The following is a 21,235-nucleotide window of genomic DNA, read 5'->3' on the forward strand; positions in this document are numbered from 1 at the left end:
ATATGTACGAGTATGTTGGTATAAGTAGAGTAGAGCTAGCCAAATCTCGTGAATAGCACTGGTGTCATGTGCACACATATGGTATACAAGGTGTATTCAAAAAATAAGGTGAAATTTAAAATTTCGCGGGCTACTTCGATTAATCGAATATTATTCAACTTTCGATTATTTTTTTGTTTTTGTTCTGAGTGCACTCGTCTCGAAGAAATGTTCACGGTTTTAACAATATGTGATTTCAGTTTGTTTGTGAGAGGCATAAATAAGAAAAGTGTTTTGCGTGTTCGGCGATTTTCTGCTATCGAAAAAATGGAACAAAAAAGTTGTATCAAATTTTGTGTAAATAATGGAATTAAGTGCTCAAAAACACTTGAAATGTTGGCAGTGGCATACGGTGAGAGAGGGAGAGGGAGAGAAACTCTGAGTCACAAAAATGTTTACAAGTGGTACAAGCTGACGACGCTCGCTCTGGACGCCCCAGCACATCAACAACCCATGAAAATGTTGAAATAGTGAAGAAAATTGTTATAGAGAATCGTTGAATCGCAATTAGAGAAGTTGCTGAGGATGTCGACATATCGGTTGGCTCAAGTCATGCAATCTTTTCGGAAATGTTGGGCATGAAGCGTGTGACAGCGAAGTTCGTTCCAAATTCCCTGAATTTTTACCAGAAACCAACGACGCATGAGCACGTCAACGATGATCCAGATATGCTTAAAGGGTTAGGGGTAGTCAGAGGCCCGAAAAAATTATGATTTTCAATAATTTTTTTTTGACTAGTCAGTTGTTTTACTTTACAAAAATAAAAACATACCGTTAATACATCATGTTTCGACTTGACTTAAGCAAAATTTCAAAAATTATGTGGAGCCCCTTGCTCCAGAAGTCTCTTGCGGTGATCAACACAAGTCTTTCGAGATTCATCTAAAATCAATCGGACAAGAGAAATTAGTTTCATTAATAGATAATGTTCTTGTGCATGATCGAAGCTTTTTTTCAAAATTAACAACATGGCGACCTCAGAAAATATTTTTCAGATTTTCGAGAAAAAAACCGACAATTAATTGTTAAAAAAAATCGAAATTCGGAAAAAAAAAAATCATTCAATCAGGCACTTCAAATTTTCACACAATATTTTTAAGATATTATTCTTTAAGAGTCGACAGGTAAGGCTATTCGATGTTTCCCTGAAATCTATTCTGTCAGCTGACAGAATCTCGTGGGCAATTAATAGTTTTACTCCCTAAATCTCTTGATTCTGACGATATCTTGCCTGCGATGCTTCAAAAAACAAGTGGTGGTTCCTATCCTACAAGAAATCCACTTGGCGTGTATCGCTCTTAATCACGCCCCCGCCAACTGGAAGAAAACGAGGGTTGTTTTCATGCCCAAGACAGACAGGGACTTTAGGCCTATAAGTCTTTCCTCATTTCTCCTAAAGGTGTCTGAGAAAGATTGATTGATTATCATATCCGAGAGCACATCGAGTCCAAATTATCTGCGGAAAAATCTCTAGAAGGCAAACAATTCACTTTGGCGGCCTTCATAAAAATAGAGAGTGCTTTTATTAACATCAGAGCGAAGCCAATTGGCACTGCGTTAGATAGACTACAGGTGGAAAGACCTATCTGTATCTGAATCTCGTCTTTGCTGGGCTGAGGGAAGTTAGTGCGGTCGCAAGAGGGGCTAAAGTCATTAGATTCGTTCACTGGGGGACGCCGCAAGGTGGTGTCCTTTCACATTAAGGGGTTAAGTAGCATACGCCGATAACTTGGTCCTGATGATATCGGGACCGCTTCCCTCAGTCATGGCTGAAATTTTGGAAAGGTCACTCACTGGCTGTACTCAGTCGCTGCGCTACCACTTGTGGCCTCCGCGTCAACTCTGACAAAACGGAGTTGGTGCTATCTACCAGAAAATCTAAACCTCCACCCTTTCGACTTCACAAATTAAACAACCACGTTCTCCCGCTTTGATCGGAAGTTAGGTATCCAAGCTCCATTGGAAGCTACGCATTGGAAATCGTGTAAGAAGACCATTATAGGCTTCTACTCCTGTTCAGTAAAAAATGGGGACTCAAGCCACAGGTCGAGCTGTGGATGTACAACACAGTGGTTTTGCCAATTATAACGTATTCATCTGACTTGCCCCCCTGCTCCTTTTTCCTTTTCCCAAGATTGAAGAGACCCATAAAAGGACGCCGTTTTGCGACGTTTGAGGAGATGAAAACTGAATCGCTGCGCGAACTCCAGGACGTACCAAAAGGTATATATCAGAATTGCTTCGAGAATTGAAAAAACGCTGGCATTAGTGTATCTATTATATCTGACTACTTTGAAGGATATAAAATAGAAAAAAATAGAAATAAATGTTTTTCGAAAAAAATGACGATTCACCTTATTTTTTCAACACACCTCGTACATACATATGTACACATATAAAACAAAAAATTGTGAAAAAATATACGGTTTTTGGGATGAAATCAACATAAATATAAAGAAAAAATTAATAATTAAAAAAATTTATAAAAAAATCTTTCTCAACTTATTAACAAATTTTGATTATTTATCTATTTTTTAATTACAATTATTTGTCTAAAATAAATAGTTCATTCTATAACGAAGACCATATTAAGCCATGCTTCAAACTTTGTACAAGAATTAAGAAACAATTGACAAAATTTCAAGCCTCTAATCAGAATTTTAAAATAAAAATTTGAACACGCAGCTTTAAAACTTATTTAATTTTACTACAACAAATTCTGATATATGCCTAGAAATATGCCGTACATTCGTTATGTGGAGAAAATGCGCAATACCAGCAAGAAAAGAATTATCAAAACTCGAAAGGATGTGAAAAACTATTTTTAGTAAATCAATTCCATTTTAGAGCAAGATTTCTTCTCCTCAACTTTTTTTTTGACAAATCTTCTGTGAAATTCTTTCACAATTTATAACAACGTTCGTTCACACTTTTAGTTGCTTTCGCCTTAAAATAATCTACACTTACACTCGTAGAAAGCAACAATAAAAACAACAATTTGAGCGCAATCAAAAAGCAATTTTAGCGGTAATCACATTTTGGTTCTCGCAGTTAAGCCTCGACAGCTTTGGGCTTAATGAAATACTACAACATAACGCTTTCAAGTTATCTACTGCTGTTGGTGATGTTTGTGTTGTTACTTAAACTTTTTCTGGCTTTAGTTGGTTTTGGTGGAGCAAAAAGCGTGGCTAGAGAAAATTTCCATTTGCAAGAGTGGCGAACGGATGTTAGTTGGCAGGAAACGGAAATGAGAATGGAAGCTGCAGTTTCTATTTTTGTTGTTTTTGTTACCAAGTGGCGTGAAAAGTCGCATGCAACAAAGTTTGGTGTAGCAAATAAGTGTCTGCGACGTGGGAGCGCCTATTTCGACGGGTTTTTTAAATCACTTATACGCCCAGTCGCACCAGCATGGTGTGGAAAAATTGTAGCGAAATTTAAACATAACAAAGTGCAAGCATTGCTAAGTTCTTGGGGTGGATGTCCTCGTTTGTAAGGGTATTTGGTCTTAGCATCAAATCTGAAATATGAAGTTCTCCTATCATACAGCCTCTTTAAATCGATGTAGAATGAAATCAAGTTCCTCGTGTTTTTTTGTTTTTTAGATACGAAGTTTACATGGAACCCAAATCGACCCAAGAAAACTCTATCACAGCGAATTATATTTTATTATGCGGTTATTATACGTCCGTCAGCGTTAGATAAGATTGCATTTGGGCAAAAAGACAGTAACTGCGTCAATATTTGTGCCACAGGCCTTCCAGTGCCTTCCATTCCAGACAATAATACAGGAAGTCTATTACAAATTCTTCAATGTATTTTTTTTTTATCTAATTGCGGTCGCCGCTGGGCAGGCAATGGTAAACCTCCGAGTGTATTTTTGCCATGAAGAAGCTGCTCATAAAAACCATTTGCCGTTCGGAAACAGAGCCCGCCAGGTGAACCAAGTCCATCGAAAAATATTCACACTGTAAAGGTTATAATGAGCATCTGGTGTGACCAGAAGGGTGTCATCTATTATGAACTTCTTAAACCATCTGAAACCATCACTGGCGATCGTTACCGACTGCAGCTAATGCGTTTGAATCGAGCTCAAAAAAGAAAAGTGGCCGCGATGGAACGGCAGACATGACACACTGATTTCGCTGCATGACAACGCCAGGCCACACGTTGTTAAATCGGTTCAGAAATATTTAGAGGAACTGAATAGGGAAATCTTGCCCCCCCACCCGCCGTATTCTCCAGACATTGCACCTTCGATCAATGCAGTCAGCCCTTATTGGAGAGCGATTCACTTCTTACGAGAGCATCGCAAACTGGCCCAATGAATGGATCAAGTCAAAACAACTCGAACTTTAGCGAAGAGAGAACGGAAACTTATTCACGTACCGAATATTTATTTTATTATTTAATATACTTCTGAGACAAAAGCCCAGCTAGTTATAACTCAGCCCAGGAGAAGTCTTAAATTTGAATTTTTCAAAATGCTAAATGTATTATAGAAGTTCGCTCAGCAGCCAACAATGGAGGTGCAGGATGGACTTATAAAATTTTTTTTAGTATATTAACCCTTTGTACTCGTCGCGTTTTTCGCTTGCGCGAGCTATCTCTGTCAACGCAGTTGATATGGGAATACTCAAACTCATACAAAACGGCCAAAATAATGACAGGGACTCGGAATACCAAAGTTGCAAACTATATTTTATCACTGTCTAGGAAAGACTGCAAAATATTGGTTGGAGTACTGGCGGGACACTGTTTCACCCCACATCACGCAGCCAAAGTGGGATTAGTCCAGATCGATGCCTGTGACACATGCAACGAAGCGAATACAAGGGGTGCCTTGGAACACCCACTTTGCCACTGCCCTACTTTCTGTATGACTTGAAAAATGTGCCTAGGATCAAAATATTTTTCATCCTTGCTGACAAACGGTTTGCACAAACTCGCGAAGACGTGCATTTACATGAGTTACATAAAATAGTATTTCGTCCAAATACACAGATCGGGTTAAACAATGGATGTTAGGGGTCTAAGTTAGATCTTTTACAGATCCGCCAGCACTACCCAACCTAACCTACCTACCTAAACTATTCATTTACATTTCGAAAACAACCAACTGTAACTAGTTTTGGTGTGATATTTAGTGAAAAAATGGCCAGGATGCATCCTAGGTATATCAGGACAGGAAATTTCCCGTCTACCTCCAGGCGTGCTACGGTCAGAAATAAAACTCCCCGTCCCTTTTTGGCACTTTTCGGCTAAGACCGTAGTGCCGTAGTGGCGTCGCTCGATTTACGACTTCAAATTAATCGATACGGACAAATTCTCCAGATAGCCTAATAAAATTTCAGACCAGGCGATTTTAATGGTTTGAATTAAAGCATTTTGGTCTTCAAATCGTCGTCCCTTCTCATAAACTTTACGAGCAAGTCATTGCCATAGATTTTCAATAATATTCACATCAGTACAGGGTGCGCCACCTTTTATGACATTATGAAAACATGGAATAACTTTGAAAAAACAAAAACTTATACAAAGTGAGATATTTTTATTTGGTTTGGTTATTTGCAATTTATTAAAACTATTTTTTGAATACAATATCAAACAAGTGGCCACCTTTATTAGCAATCACAAACTGCGATCTCATCTTTGTCATCACCTTGTCAAGCATTTCGGGTTTTATAGCGTCGATTTCGGCACGAATGTTTACCTTAAGTCTGCGGTTTGTTGGCGTACTTTTCAGATAACCCCACAAAAAGAGGTCCGCGAGAGTTGAGTCAGGTGATCTGGGGGCCAGTCGATGTCACCTCTTTTTGACACTAGAAGTCCCGGGAATTTTCTTTGTACCGTCTTATTGAAACCAGTAACCGTCTAAACCTTTCTCACGCATTTACGGGCAGACATAATGAGCCAACATCCATCGATATCGGTTTCCATCGACGGTTTCGTTTTCTCGGTAAAAATATGGCCCAATGATGGTTTTGGCGCAAATGCCGGCGCAAACAGTTACTTTTTGGTCATGCAATGGCGCTTCATGGATCTCGCGTGGATTCTCAGTTCCCCGAATGCGGCAATTTTGTTTATTCACGCTGCCAGAGAGGTTAAAATGTGCCTCGTCAGTCATAAAAATTTGCTTCCAAAAATTAGGTTCAGTGTCAACCATTCGAGCGACTGTTTGGCCGTATTCGAAGCGACGTGAATGGTCTGTCGGCAATATTCTTTGTGTCAATTGCACTTTATACGGAAACAAATTTAAATCATCGTTTAAAATGCGCCGCGTTTTTGTGTTTTCACTGACGCCAAAATGCTGAGCGCGACGACGATACGACACTGTTGGCTTCTGGGCAACGCTCTCCCTCACTGCTTCAACAAGTTCATTGGAAGGCCTTGATCGTTGATGAACGACACGTTGATGATCTCCTACTGTCCCGACAGCAAACGACGAATACTGTAGTCAGACGGTCCCTGTTTGCCGCGATACTTTTTGCGATATGCGCGTTCAGTTCGAACAATAGAACGACTATTTTCGATGCATAGCGTCACTATTTCAGCGCGTTGTTTCGGGGTAAAGCGATCCATGGTTGAAATTGTACTGAATTGACGTATCGAAAACATAAACATATGTTGAAGTCGATCGGTTGGTAAATGACAAAGTTATTCAGCGTTTACATGCCGACATAAAAGATGACGCACCCTGTACATGGAATAACGGTGGCCATGCTAAAGTTTCAACGTTTTATGACACAAGCTTATTTCTGACTACACTAGAAGTGTGTGCAGGTGCATCAGCCTGTTAAAAGATCCAATTGATAGCTGCAAATTTTTCACGAATCTCGAGAAAAGACGATTCCAACAGAGCTTCAAAGCTGTTGTGCGTCATTTTGCAGTCCGATATTGCTCCCCATACCACCACACCACCTGTACTCACAGCCGTGCCGACTCAAGTACCTTTCCTCCTTTCGTAAGTCATGGAAATATTAATTGCGTGCATTCGGGTCATCCAAATTGAACTTCTTTTCATCACTAAATACGCCTCCATTCCAATTCACCGCGTTCCATTTGCAAAATCGAGGCTGCGTTCTTTGCGAAATTTATTCAAAGCTGTCTTTTTTCTTTTTTGTATTTTTTTGCACAGCACAGTTTTGGCCTTGTAGTTCTTACCATAGGAGTCATTTGATTTCACGTATGGATTCACAACGCTTGTAATTTGACCAATCTTTTTGGCAATTTGAAGGGCGGTTTGAAAGTGCCTCTCAAGTCAAGTTATCGATTTGTCCTTTTTCGCATATTATTAAACCTTTCTGTTTTCCTATTTTATTAGAATTAGGACTTTTCGACCAAACACAATGAATGCTTAAAAAGCGACCTCTTTTCACAGCTTTAAGGGGTCCCGGTGATCTAGAGCTCGAAAAATTTGGGTATTTTCAGGAATTTTTGTTTACAATAAAAAAATGAAAAACGATGTTTAAATTTTTTAGACTTTTTATTTAACTTCTTTTACATACAAAAATGAAAAAAAAAATATTGTAATTTTAATAACTTTAAAAATAGCGCTGAAGTTGAGCCTCCCGAAAAATTGGACCTGGACGGTGTTGTCCATTTTGGCTCCTCTATTTATCTGAAACATAAAAACCAAACAAATTTTTAATCAGCCACCAGAATAAAAAAACAAAAACAAAAAATAGACAAAATGGCGCGGTTTTGAATTTTACACTCTAAAAATCGGGTTTTTTCTCAGCTGTTTAATCAAAAAATACGATAATTGAAATAATATGATTTTAGTACTGGCGATAGCCATTTAGGTTGTGATTATATTAAAATTTCAGCCGCTTCGGTTGAATAGTTTTTTCTTTTTTTTGACAACACCAGGCCAAGAAAAGTCGTTTCGAGATAAATGAGTTCAAAGTTTGAGGTACTGGAGCGCGCGGACCACTCTCTACCTAGTTAATCGACTGTAGAAGCTATAATATTGGGAATTTCCGCCTCGAAATTTCACAGTATACTCTTAAGATATCATACTTTCGAAATATCGAAAAAACAAAAAAATCGATTTTCTTAAATTTCTAGACCACAGGGGGTCCCCTTAATGCACAAATAATGTAGGCTAGCTAAGCGCCTCTATTCAAGTGAACCAAACTGTATATATGTATTTATATAATATTTAACACAAAGCGAACTTTTGTGCAAGTGTAAAAGGGTGTCACTCAAAGAACAATCACAAACAACAACTTTAGTCAACAGCAATGACATGCGCATCATTGTAGCTGAAAGTCCTTGGAAGTTTATTATTATCCTTGCAGTTGCTGGTGGCGCAATCGTTGGATGTATTGTTGGTTAGCTTAAGTGTTTGCGAGTTTTCACGTGGCTTGAAGTAAACATAAAACATGAGACAAATAAAAGCAATTTATAAGTTTGTTTATATCCTTTTTTGTTGTTGTAAAAATGTAACCACATTAAGCGGCTGAGAGCGCAAACACTAGACACCACTTTAAGTGTATGTAGAAGTATGTTTATGTGTATGCATGTGTGTATGTGTGTATGTATGTATGTATGTATGCATGTATGTGTGTATGTATGTATAAATATCTGCCCACCACTCCACCTTGGCTGCAATTAGTTACTGCATTACACATGAAATTAATGGCGTAGTGACGGTGCGAAATGACACCGTGGGGAATTACTATTTGACAAAGTTGCATGCAATATTTTGTCTTTTTTGCTAAACCTCAAAGTTCGCACGAGTTCGAGTAACTTAATTTATGTAAAATTCTAAATTGACTATGGATATTGAAATTGGCTAATAAAGCAAAAAGAATAGAGAAAAGTATGAGAAGAAGTCTCGAAACTGAAAATCGTGCAAATATTTGGTTGAGGAATAAGTTCATAGCGTTTTTACCGAAGAGTTTTATTTAAATATAAAACAATAATTATATCAATAAGATAATTAATTCAATATTCGCCATTGCTGTTTACAACCTCTTCCCTCCTCTCTACCAATTTGTTGATGCCATTCCGCCAGAAATCGCCGCAATTAGCCTTAGCTAATGGAGAAGCAACAGAGGCGGTTATTATGTAGAACACTCAGAGATATTCGACGAATGATAAAGTCTTAAGAGGTCCTCGCGCTACTTTTCTATGGAGATTTTAGGCAGATCTTCCCAGTTGTATAGCGGACAGCAATGGCGGATGAGACAAGAGCATATTTGGAGGGCTCAAGTCTGTGCCGACTGAAGATGCACATTTCCGAGATTTTGCTGGTGCTCAGATTTCGGGGTCTTATTTTGTAATTCCGGGATCCCAAAGCCGTCCTGAAAAATAAATTTTAGAGGTAGATAGATTTTGTAAAATTTATTGTTAAGAAATCAAAATATTGTAACAAGAATTTTGATAATTAGGCCGCTTTAACCGAATGGGTTGGTGCGTGACTATCATTCGGAAGTGCGTAGATAAAAATAAAAAACCTTTGCCGTTCGGGGTCGGAATCTCGGGATGTTCTATTGTATTTAAAATAAGTCAGCACTCCAAGATGGTCAATCCAGAACAGTGATCGAATTGTCTGCGAACGGTTTTTTTGCCACACGAGAAATGTGCTTCAGATCATTGTCTGTTGAAATTTCCTAATCACTGGTATGAGACGATCTTGAAGTCGACTGCTGTACGATTTGGACGCCGCACCTACTTCCTACCATCTAGACCAACTCTATTTATTTTCGTTTCATCGCTAAACAGCAAAATATAACGCCACTGATTTTGAATCCAGGATATGTACTCTACCAATGGCTTCTTCTGTGCCTGTCGACCGTAAAGCCTTGCTTCTGCCAATCGAAGCGCAAGTGTTCTTTTCGTTATTGGCTTTCCAAATGACAAAGAATTTCTCGATGGATGTCAGCAGCACTCTTCTCGGGAACCTGTTTTGCCAATCTAACGACCATTCTATCAATCTGGCTAGTAGTCTTTCGCGCATTCTTTTCTTTGGGAACCTTTTCTGTTGTTTTATACTCAGAAAAATATTTCAAAGTATTAAAAATCATCGTTTTTGAAACGTTTAATTGTGATGAAATAGCGCTGTTGGATAATCCGGTTTTTCACAATCTTCGTTTCAACTACGAGTCAAGGTACGTTGCTGTAGGAATACTTCAGATACTTTATTTTTTACTAACTTAAAAATAAAATAAATAAATAAATAATTGGCGCGTACACTTCTGTTAGGTGTTTGGCCGAGCTCCTCCTCCTATTTGTGGTGTGCGTTTTGATGTTGTTCCACAAATGGAGGGACCTACAGTTTCAAGCCGACTCCGAACGGCATATATTTTTATGAGGAGCTTTTTCATGGCAGAAATACACTCGGAGGTTTGCCATTGCCTGCCGAGGGGCGACCGCTATTAGAAAAATGTTTTTTTTAATTTTGCTTTTCACCGAGATTCGAACCAACGACCTCTCTGTGAATTCCGAATGGTAATCGCGCACCAACCCATTCGGCTACGGCGGCCGCCTTTTTACTAACTTACCAGTTACTATATAAAACAGAAAACTATGCACTAAATACTTAAGGATATTCTTAAGTGTAATATATTTCTCACAATTTCCGCCCTTATGCTGCATAATAGTCCCATTTTTTTAGAAGCCACGCAAACTTCAAATGCAAACCCCATTTCGAGTGAACGAAGTTTTGCTAGTTGTTAATGAAAAACATAAAAATAAGAAATACATAAAATAATCCAATTGTAAATAATGAACGCGTGTCAGCATTTTAAAATAGTCATCTTATCGATGGGCTCATTTTCCCAATCTGTGTCTGCACTAATAATTTAGATAATTTATTATTTTTGTAGCGCTAAGGGGCCAATAAAACATTAGTGACTTTGGCTCTGCACTTTTACAGCCAACCTTTTTTCTCCCGCCACTGCCTTTATCTGAGTTGAGTTGGGTAGGCATTGCTAATTTATTTGCTTAATGTCAGCATTTTTGGTGTTTATTGTCTTGCATTTGTTTTATGTCTGCAAGTCATTATCTTCTTCGTTTACTTTAGGTGCCATCGATTCGAAGAATTCTAAATGGCGTTTATTGCAATATACCATTAATTTAGTGCACACATAAAGCTATCTATGGAGGCTATTGCACTGTACAACACGCGTTTTTGGTACAAGGCAAAGGCGGGTACCCTAAGCGAAGTGAAGTGGGCAGCTCATCGTAGCCTATGCGGATGATGTTGCGATTGTAATAAGAGGGAAATTACACAGCGATAGTAAGACCAATTCCAACCTACGGTATACTAATATGGTCGCCGGCTTTACATAAAAAATATAGCAAAAAGGCTATGGAACATGTACCAAGGGTGGCCAGTCTTTGTATTGTATATGCGGAGCCCTTAGGGCTACACCTACAGAGACACTAAATATTTTGCGCAATCTATTACCTATAGAGCAATTCGGTGAGCAAAGTCAGCTCGCAGCTTAAGAGAAATCGATCTACTCAGAACGAACCATAGAGAGAAATACAGGAGGTATTCCTGGTACAACGGATCTCTGTAGGACTAAAGGCATTAACTTAAATAAATGCTTTCACATGGCGTTTCCTTCGAAAGAGAGATAGGGTAACAGACTTATTGTTAACGAAAATGATATAACCGTGTCTCAAAATTAGATAACAAAGTAGGCGAAGGAGTTTACTCTTGGCGTTAATCAATAATTACGTCTACCTGATCATTGCAGTGTATTACAAGCGGAAATCTTGGCTATACAGGCAAATGAAGCCTTCATTTACTCAGATAGTTAAGTAGATATAAAAGCGCTAGAACCCAGAACACACTTGTCAAAAACAGTCATAGAATGTTTTCAACTTTAAATGACGTTTCCAAATGCTACAAAGTGTACCTTATCTGGGTGCCAGGTCATAGTGACTCTTGATATCCAATTGGTTAAAAGGTTGATACCTATGCTCATAACCACTTGTAAATTAGGGAAACCATCAACGGGTAAATGCAATTTGGCAAAACCTGATTACATGCGAACTAAGCAAAAAGACAACAGACATGGCCGAAATGGAACAGCGGTCGCACAGACCGTTGGGATTTTATAGAGATTTAATAGAGAAGTTACAAGAAACATCATAGGTGCGTTAACTGGCCATTGTTTAATAGCTAGCCACGCCAGATGGTTGGGACTTCCATGCAGAGATTTTTGTAGAAGCTGTCTTAACATGGAAGAAGAGGAAACAATCAGACACCGCCTATGTGAGTGTGAAGGCTGAATCCAGAGGAGACTTCGTACTCTTGGTAGTGCATTCTTAGCAGATGTAGCGAATATAGCGCATCTAGAGCCAACTCATTTATAAAAGCTACACAATGTTTTAAAAAGTAAGCAAAAGTTCCCGTGGCATCACAACGGACCTACGACAGGTCTAAGTGAGTCACTACTTATCGACCTACCCTAAGCAAAAATAACACTGCTTTACAGCTACGAAACACTCAAGAACCAGACCATCCAATTCATGTGCAAAATCGGTCGCTGAGCCCGAAAATTTAAAAAAAAATTCACAAAAAATTAGTGCAAATTTAGTTTTTGAGATATCACCAAAAAACGGTTGTGGAGTAGAGAAAAAAATTTAGCTCATAAAGGTTAAAGCTGGGGAAATTTCCTATCTTTCGCTAAATTTTTCATTAAAATTGAAAGTTTTAAAAAATATTTGAAAAGTTTAAAAAAATTTTTTTTTTGCAAAAATATGAAATTTTTGGATTTATTTTGTAAGATATCCAATATTATAAGAAAACTATTTTGGAAAAAAAAACATTGTTTACTCATTTCTTAAAACTAACTTATAAAGGGTGATCAGATTGGGGATACTTCTTCCAAAAAGTTTTTTTTTTTACTTTGAAATGTGTGTGAAATTTGCTATCTTTCGTTACGTTTTTCATTAAACTTAAAAGTTTTAAAAATATTTGAAAAGTTTAAACATTTTTTTTTTGCAAAAATATGAAATTTCTCGATTTATTTTGTAAGATACTAATATTGGGTATCTATCTAAGAAAATTATTTTGAAAAAAAAAAACATTGTTTATTCATTTCTTAAAACTAACTTATAAAGGGTGATCAGATTGGAGGTACTTCTTCCAAAAGGCTTTTTTTTGACATATCATGCGTGACTTCCATCAAACTAAATATATTATTTTTCCCAGTATTCATTGACGATTCATTATACAAAGACCTACGCCTCAACAACGGTTGCAAATCGTAAAATTCTATTACGAAAATCGACGCTCGGTGAAAAGTGTTTATCGCGCGCTCAGTCCAACTAATGGCGTTCATAACCGTCAGCGATGAGTCCCATTTTTGGCTTAATGGCTGCACCAATAAGCAAAATTTGGGCAGCAGAGCAACTCGAAGCCATTCAAGAGCAGCCCATACATCCATTTAAAACAGTGTTTAATGCGGCCTATCGGCCAGAGCAATCATCGGCACATATTTCTTCAAAGACGAGGCTGGCGCTAATGTTGTAGTGAATGGCAAACGCTAACGCGCCATGATAAACGACTTTTTGATACCGAAAAAATGAAGCCGGTGATCTCCACAACAACAAGTTGGTTCCAAAAGGATGGTGAACGACGCTACTTGCCATACAGCCCGTGAAACAATGGATTTACTGCGTCGTCGTTTCGGTGCGCAATTTATCTCTGGTCTCGGACCAGTGGATTGGCCACCAAGATCGTGCTTTTATTTGTAGGGTTAGGTAAAGTCTAAATGCTTTGAGGATAAACCAGCTTCTATTGAGTAATTGAAAGCCCACATTACTAAATTTATTCACGAGTAACCGACCGAAGTACTCCAGCCAGACATTAAAAGCTGGTGTTTACGGATGACTGATTGAAAGGGATGTCCGGTTCTACACAAAAATAATAAAGTTTTCTCAACCAATTTGAATTTTCATTGTTTTATTTAAATTTAAATTTGAAATCCGATGCCTCTAAATTAATTGATCACCCTTTATAAATGAAAAAATCTAGCAATGCAAAAAAATGCGAAAAATTAAACCAGTGTTCCACTTTTAAAATCAGAATTCTTTTATTTTTTCTGCAATAAAACTGATACAATAAAACTGAAAATAATTTTATAATCTTGGCTAGTATTTTTACAGCTTGAGCGCAAATTTTTTACCATCTATTTATTGCTCTGTGTAATAACCAAATTGTGTTAGTAAAATCCACTTCATGCCTGCATTAAATTGGTCTAATCCGCAAATATCTGACTAACCACTATCTTTTTCTTGAGCCTCCACATTCTAAATATGATTTTTATGTGCGAATATGAATTTATAAATTTGTGTGCCTTGTGTATGTGTACATGCGTATATCTGTGTAATTTGCACGCATTTTTTGCGATTATAATTCTTTACTGATATGATTAACCAGCCATATTCATATGTGAATTGCGACAGCGGACGTAAAACTGAAAAAAAAAATTATTTTCCAACTAATTTACTCTCTACTTTCACGCGCTCCCTCTCCGACTTTTACTCTAAATGCACGAACAAAAATATATATAAAATAAAATTTATATACCGCGCTAATAGATCAATGACCCACTAATACTGGAACCACTAATGCATTCACACTCGAGCCTCTAACGAACCTTCAGATTACCATGAGATCTCGTAGCAAATCGAATTAACTCTAGAAACTAAGCAGTCAAGTTGCACTAAAGGCCTTTGCTAACCCACGCTGCTCTTCGAAATTAGTCGGTGAACGAAAACTGTACAGTGTTGCGAAACACAACAAAGTTTGTCTTATTTGTGGGTGCCTGGGAACGAGTTGGCTGATAGACCGGCTAATGAAGGCTCTGCAAGTATGTCACTAGGCTCTGAACTCTTTCTAGCTGTCAATTCCGCATCGATTAACTATGGATTGACGACTTCTTGAGGCCTACCCATAGAAGACGTTGGTCTGAGTTAAACTTCTGCCGAGTAGCCAACTGCTTTGTCAAAGAACCAAACAAAAAATTAGCAACCCTTCTCCTAAAACTTTGTAGAAAAGACCTGAGAGTACTGGTGTGCGTAATCACAGAGCACAACACCTGTGGTCAGCATACGGCTATCATGGGAATCATTGGCGACCCAATATGCCTTTCCTGTAATACGAGAGAGGACACTGCAGAGCATTTTCTCTGTAGCTGTTTTTTCCAGAATCAGACTTAGGCTGCTGGGTTGTGATGTACTGAGTATGGATAAAGCGCATACTCTTTCTGATCTCTTAAGATTCATCAATGAATCCAACAGATTTGTGGAAGAGTCACCTCAAACTAATTTATCCGTCTTACCACCCACATTTTATCTCTCCCATCTCTATTCTTTTTACTGAAATCTATCCGTGTGTTGTACAATGATCTCCTGACTAAGTGCTTGAACTTGTCCAACTCCCCACAAATCTAATCTAATCTAATCCATATGTAGAAGTCCGCGCATGGGGAGGAAAGTCACTGATTGCCATTCAGTTAGAAGTGGACAGGACGATTCTGATGCACATGGTCCAAGCAGCTCACGACTTCCTGGCTTTTTTCTTTAAGTCAGGAGGTGTAAATCAAAATGTCTGAAACATCATCAAAGGTGCCGTCACACCAATGGTATGTGGGGCATGCTCCCACCAATACTATAACATTCCACCTCCTTGGCTGATTTCCTCCCTGGAACCGCGATAGCATTTCTTCAAGGTGGAGCCGGGTTTATGTCTATTGGCACAACAGGTTTCTGCGTACAGGTTCCGCTCCTGTGGGCGTATGGAAATTTTACGACATCGATAGTATCCACTCCTCCCACTGTCTTCATCATGAAACATCGCAGAATATGCAATAGTCCGATACTCTCAAACTATTGCCTTGTCTTCAGTGTGGTACTGTTGTGAGTGTTTGGCTCAACCGTCTGTGTCTGTCGTCGGTTTGTCTAAAACAGTTTATCTCCACTGTCCACCTGCTAGCAAAGGTACCAAAACCTTTGTAATAAACGAATAGGCTTTATATTTATAAGGTTGTTTTGTATTTTTTTTTTTCTTCCTTTTCTCCTAAGAACTGTCGAATTATGACTTAGCTGGATTAAGAGCATTAAATAAGAAATAATCTAGCTGGCCTTGCTACCCAATTAATTTAATATCATAGTATTGAATACTTAGTCTAACTTTCTGCTTCTACTGCTGCTGCCGCTGTTGTTGCTGCAGTAGCAACTGCTGCTGTCGTTTCTGGGCTTTCCTTTCCCAGTCAATGTGGTTGAACCTCGTCACGACTCGACCTCCTGGCTTTGATCAAGTATTCTCTGAGTAGCTTCCGAACACCACCCGTTGTGAGAAGCCGAAGCAGCAACCCAGGGCAGTTGGTTGGGCGCTTGTCTTTGGGACCCGCCACGTTAAAATCCTGCCAAATGAAAACGGCTAGATTTACTAAGAATAAATACAAATAGAATTGTGTCTAATCTCACGCGATATTAAATATTTCAATTTAATTTTATGAATTAAATCGCAAAATCATGGTCGAATACCCCACCGTGCGACGCTAGGCGATTTTAAAAGAAGTACCAAATGCCAGTTTTGAGCTCGTGTACTCAATCTCGAAACATAAAACATATTTTCTTTGAGACATAAATATGTTCCACGTATTTGCCACAATATTTGCCAGAACAACCACAACAAAAGCAGCAATCAAAGTCATATAAAACAGCACAAAGAAATGGGAGCGAATAAAAATAGTAACAATCACCTGATAACTAAAATTTGCGCTATGTACGCAGAAACTTAACTGTCTAAGTACTTACGTACATACAAAACTACTTTAAAAAATTGATGTACGCAGCAAAGCAACAACAAACGAGTCAACAATGAAACGAGCAATTATGGCCTAGTACTCAATACAATAAAGTGACGTTGCATGATAAGAAAATTTATTAGATTAGTGTCAACGATTATGACAAAATATACAAGTAGATATACAGACATGCGCACATGCGCACACACATACACATATATATGGTTAAATATACCCATACTTATGTACTATATATGGAAAGCACTTACTAGCAGGCGGAATTGAGTGACGACTAAGTCGAGCAATCGCTTCATACAGCCGGTAGATTCAGATGACAGATCAGACTTTTGGAATAACCGAATTATAGCTACATATCCCCGTTTTGCCATTGAAGCATCTTTTGAAGCATTCGTACATACCCGAAATACATACAACAAAAACAAATTTCATACATACAAACATTACTAGAATCAGCGCAGATATCGCTTAGTTTGTAGCCTAAGTAACCCTGTCACAACGTCATCGTTGTTGCCTCCAACACATCGGTCAACGTGCGGGCATTATAATCATCTTGAAGCATACTCGGACACACACACATACACACAAGCCATACACGTATAGGTGGGTACATAGGCACACATAGAGATAGTCTGCAGTAGATACGCATGGACTTTTATTGGCTTGTATGAATGGCAGACGGATTGCGGTGCCGCTTAGCCGATCCAATGAAGAGCTAAGCTCTTTCAGTCTTGTTTTACGGTTAGTTTAGAATGGCAGAGGGCATTAAGGCATGCACATGTCAGAACGGTGGAAGTGGCGGAGGCCGGGCGTGAAAACCCTACGCGCGGGCTACACATAACCGGAACTACAAAACTCAAGCAGACGATACGCTAAATTTTGTATGACACTTTTCAATGTGGTTGATAGTTTTAAATATAAAAATAAATTAAAAAACTCAAGTGTTCTTAAAATGTCACGTGGTGTATAGTGTAGTATAGTTCTAGGTGTTGGCGCATGTGAAAGAATAATGCAATGAAAAATATACAAATGCACGCAAGAAAAGGTGAAATTTTTACATTAAAGCAAAAATATATTACCAATTAAAATCTTCACAAAGGCAAAATCTTCAAATGCCGGAAAAAGTACACAAAACTCCGTCGAATAAACTCCGTCATCGGTTTCGTGTGGTGATGATTGTTGTTATTGTTGTTGTATCAGCATATTCATCATTTCAAATATGTGTACGTGGAACACTGCTAGAGTGCCAACCCTTGAACGGATATAAGTCCGGGCCGTTCCGGTAACGTAGAACCGTCTGTCTTGGTGGTGGTGGGACCTTGCGCCGCCCGTTTCTACTTAATTAATTTACCACCTTTTTGCTAGTCAGTCAAGAGTTTCAATCACACAGTTGTTGTCTGCTCATATCTTTATGTTTATGCACTTCATAGTAAACACAACTAATTGGGTTAAAAAGATAAGCCACGATATGATGCGCGGAGCTAAGTGTTTACTGAGTGTTTCATGTGGAAGTTGATAAAAAAATGTGTTTTATGGGAGAGTATTAAATTTCGTTAACCTCTTTCTCCTTCGAACGAACCTAAATGATGTGGTTTTACAACAAAACTGAAATTGATTAAAAAAAAAATAAATAATTGACGCGAACAAATCAATTTAGTGTTTGCCCGAGCTCCTCGTCCGATTTGTGGTGGTGCCTCTTGATGTAGGGACCAACAGTTGCTTTCTTGTTTGGCGGTGAGGTACGGCACAAAATGCCTTGGCACCATATAAAGGGTGATCAATTTAGAGGTATCGGAATTTAAATTGAAATAAAGAGATGAAAATTCAAATTGATCGGGTATTCTTTATTATTTTTGTGTAGAACCATTCATAGTATTCATTTTTCAAAGAAAATCCCTTTTAGGCCGCAACTGCGCCATAATTCGGCCGTAAACACCAATTTTGAATGACTCGTTGGAGGGCTTCGGTCGGTATCTCGCTTCACAGGCTGCATGGCAATTAGCGTGGTCTTGTTGGAACCAAATATTGTGGAGATTACGGGATTCCATTTCCGCATCGAAGAGTGCCATTAATGAAATATGGGCCGATGATTTCTCCAACCCATAGGTCGCACCAAACGGTTGCTTTTAATGGATGTAATGACTGCTTTTGAATGGCTTCGAGTTGCTATTTTTCTCATGGCAGCACACATTTTATAAGTTTATTCACTTGATTACTAAACAAAACACTTCAAAAGATATTAGCTTCGAAATAAAAAAAACCCTTTGCAAATCGGAGTATTCTATGCACAGTTATTAGCTTATACAAACAAATTTTGAAGCTTTATTTAATTTTTTTTATTTTTTTATTGAAATGTTATAAATTTTTAGATAAATAAAGATTACACCTAGTATAAAACTAATAAGTAATTTTCATTTCACAATTTGAAGTAGCTTACACAATATTGACAACTAAGTCTTGAGGTTTCTTTCCTTTTAATCTTCTTTTTACGGTTGCTTCATCGCTTAGTACGGAAGCTTCTGCATTAATGTGTTTTTTTTTACTTTTCAGCATGCTTAACTGCACAGAGATTGGCTGTGTCTGAGACGGTTTTTAAATTTAAATCCTTGTGCAGATCTTCATTACGCACGTACCAGGGAGCTTTAACGATTCCCCTGATTACTCTATTTTGGAGGCCCTGTATAACATCGACATTATAAGTAGCTGTTTACATGTCTACCAGTTTTCTATGTACTGAAGGCTTTTCTGCAAGTTTTGTCCAGCCGATTGATTACTATATAATTTTTCGGGTTGTCATGTCATAGATTTGAATTTTTCCCCCCTTGTTCACTCCTCTCGGGACCATAGGGCCTCGACAAGACTTGTCTTGCGTTGGCTTCGTTAATCTATTTGATTTCTGACAGGGTAGGTGATTAGCCTTTCGCTAGGTTTGATTAGGGACTATAATTTCACTTTCTTTGCGTGAAAATATGTCAAGGAGTAAATATATTCCAACAGTGACAATACACTATATTATACTCGTATATGTACATACATACATATATTTTGTTTGCAAATTATTTATTAAAAATCAAATAACTAAACTGTTTCCAAATACGAACGCTAGTGAGTACTTACGCGCGTATATTCTTATCTCTCGACATTCTATGACTAGTAAATTTTTTTATTTTTGTTTAAACGAAATATGTATGGCTGATTAACTATTATATATGTAGTTACAAGGTGGCGCAAAATTAATCACCCTATCAAAAATTTCTAACTTATGCGAATCGTCATATGCCACTCATATTTGACACTTAGGAACCAGACAACAACAATATACAAACAGCCAAGCAATGGAGCGCATGAAGGACAAAGTAAAAATTTCCATCACTCAGAATAATCTTTTGTATTTAATGAAAAAGTGGTTAAAAAAAAATATATAAGAAAATGGATGTTTAATTTTGCGTTACTTTGTGCATTATACACCCATATGTATGTATGCATATACATATGTATTTTTCGCTTTCGATTCACCATTTCTCTGCTTGCTAGAGAACTCCGCTGCTCGCCAAGTGAAAATTTTGTTTTTTGTATGTGAAAGTAGCAAGAATTTTTCGTTGATCAGGCGATTTAGGCCAGTGCTTCCAGGCATACGTACATTAGGTGTAATGCTCTGAAAAACTATGGAATTACATAAAAGTTCGAGCGACATGTGGTGAGGAGCAGGCGCTTGTCTTTTGGCCATCCTATGACGGGATCAAATCATTATGAAAAACGAGAATAATCCAGTGCTGCTAAATCATATGCAATGTTGGATTCAAAGGAATTTTCTTGCGTTATTCACTACTCGCATTGATGAAACGAAAGCATTCATTATACAAATCATCATCATCATCAGGCAGCGTTGCTGCTCGGGGTGAGCTTTGGCTTCATCAACTAGCCTTCGATTCAAGGCAGCAGACCTCAATTATGTATTTTCAGTTTCTTGATATCTTTGAACCCGCGTTTCCTAGGCCTTCATTTGCATCCAGTAGCCAGCGCGTTGTAATTTAAGAAGGAATTTCTTTACTCATACGCATAACTTGATCTTAGAGTTAAAGCTGCGCGATAGTAGTCTGGATTTTAGTAGTATCAGGTTGGCGTAGAGAGCTCTGTATGCTGCAACAAGTCGATCTTGGGTGCAGTCCTGAACACTATTGTGATTTTTTTAGTACCCTCAGGTAGTTGAATCTCTCAAGTGATTCAAAAACGTGTTGTTCAATAGATGTTTTTTCAGGCTTCCGCTTTTAAAATCGCGTGACATTTTCATGTAATTATTTGGTCTTATCGGCATTGATATGGAGCCTTTGCTTTTGCTTCGATGTTAGAGAAAAGATATACAAATACTGTATGTTATTTTTAGTCTTACTTATTGAAAT

At 38.1% G+C, this 21,235-nt stretch overlaps 1 protein-coding gene and 1 long non-coding RNA gene across 2 annotated transcripts in view; one reads left to right on the forward strand and one right to left on the reverse strand.

Moving 5' to 3' along the window:
* The window catches only part of LOC128865943 (serine/threonine-protein kinase phg2), a 119,601-nt gene that overhangs the window by 75,210 nt on the left and 23,156 nt on the right, over positions 1 to 21,235 (forward strand). The gene's annotated exons all lie outside the window — the stretch shown is intronic.
* LOC128865944 (uncharacterized) overlaps positions 20,711 to 21,235 on the reverse strand; it is a 57,735-nt gene continuing 57,210 nt past the window's right edge. The window contains exon 3 of the long non-coding RNA XR_008454908.1: positions 20,711 to 21,172. This is a non-coding gene — a long non-coding RNA (uncharacterized LOC128865944). The remainder of the gene's footprint in view (positions 21,173 to 21,235) is intronic.

Source organism: Anastrepha ludens, chromosome 6 (assembly GCF_028408465.1).
Source record: "Anastrepha ludens isolate Willacy chromosome 6, idAnaLude1.1, whole genome shotgun sequence".
NCBI classification, from domain to species: Eukaryota; Metazoa; Arthropoda; class Insecta; order Diptera; family Tephritidae; genus Anastrepha; species Anastrepha ludens.